Source organism: Poecilia reticulata, linkage group LG12, assembly GCF_000633615.1.
Source record: "Poecilia reticulata strain Guanapo linkage group LG12, Guppy_female_1.0+MT, whole genome shotgun sequence".
In the NCBI taxonomy this organism is placed as follows: Eukaryota; Metazoa; Chordata; class Actinopteri; order Cyprinodontiformes; family Poeciliidae; genus Poecilia; species Poecilia reticulata.
Window position 1 is genome coordinate 22,432,798 of NC_024342.1, and position 1,475 is coordinate 22,434,272.

The 1,475-nt window shown below is 34.0% G+C and overlaps 1 long non-coding RNA gene across 1 annotated transcript; it reads right to left on the bottom strand.

The window, feature by feature from the left end:
- Positions 1 to 152: 152 nt before the first annotated feature.
- On the bottom strand, positions 153 to 1,475 carry LOC108166776 (uncharacterized). Its single transcript, XR_001777140.1, has 3 exons — positions 1,390 to 1,475; positions 958 to 1,048; positions 153 to 271 (listed from the first exon to the last, which is right to left on the bottom strand). It is a non-coding gene; the product is annotated as an uncharacterized LOC108166776 (long non-coding RNA).

Below are 1,475 nucleotides of genomic sequence, written 5' to 3' on the forward strand. Positions count from 1 at the left end.
ACTCTAAAATTTCAATGTTTTTTTCTAGAAAATTTCTCAAATATATCTCAACATTTCTGAATTTTTGTGTGTAAATTTACTCCTATTATTTTCCATTTACAGCATTATGGCCTTAATAAATCATCATCCCTCGATTTGGAATAAACAAACTCACCGCATTTGGCTTCGTCCTCTGCAGCATCACAGTCAGCCTGGAAATCACACATCTTGTCTGGATCATCAATGCAAGGATGCTTTGGAGGGTTGGGGAATCCTTCCAGGGTGGTATTATCTATTTAGTGCGGCAGATAATTAAGTATTTGATAAAACATTTTCACAAGAACCTAACTCGGCACGGATGTTTCTAAGGATTTGCTTCTTCACAAAAAAACATTAGCCAGTGAAAAATTCAAGATGGCCACCACGGTCTTCAAGGAAAATGTATTTTTGCAATAAATGTTCCATTATTTATCACAGATGAACACTTCTTCTGTCAAATCATTCATAATTGAATGGATAAAAATATTTTCTGATCATTTTTTGATTTTTCAAAATGGCCACACGATTAGTGTTTGCAATCAAAGCCATATAAATCATCATATATATTTTATTGAGCCCGTCTTCTTTTTCTGGCGGACATTTTTTAAAATGGCTGTAATACAAAGTATATTGCCAGTCATGGGCACAGCTGYCCAAAAAGTCACTAATTCGCTAAATAAAAACCTTAKCTACGCTAATGCTAATGCTTGTAGCAGGAGGCTACGCTAAACTGTGAAACACATTGAAACATTTGCGGAAGCTAATGCTAAACCAGTAAAGGCATAAAAAAATTAGTAAAAGSTAACGATAAACCCYCMAAATTATCAAAAGCTGATGCTAAAAAATACATAATAGAAAATTTGAGGATATTTTTATTGATTTCTTTGTTGAATTTATTTACATTGCTTACATTTTTGCATATATTAGAGATAATCTTACTTGATGCATTGCGGCATTCAGGGGACAACACGATGCTGTCGACTGCGATTCCCCCATAGTCAAAGTCTCTGATGGCGGCCATGATGAGAATCTGTAGAGGTTTAACAGAATAAAAGATAACAACTTATATTTTCAACATTTAATCAAACGTTTTCACCCCTTTTTTGGCTTTTATAAAATATGTTTTTTAACAAACATTTTTTAAAGAAAAAAATACTTTAAATGTCAAAGTGAAAATTATTTTTACACAAAGACGACATTTAAATAAAAATAACATTAAAAGTGATGCATTGAGTGTGTCAGTCTTTAAACTAATGGTGAAAGTCAGCGGCGGCCATTTTGTATCATCTTTCATTGTTATGGAACATTATTTCTGTCTATATTAATGAAATTATCTTCTGAACCATTATTTATGGTAGCTTCATGTCTTACCTGGAAGGTGTAGTTGGACACGATCTCCACCTCCGCCTTCACCCACAGGTCTCCTAAAGCTCCGCCCCTTTTCCACACCGGGTAGA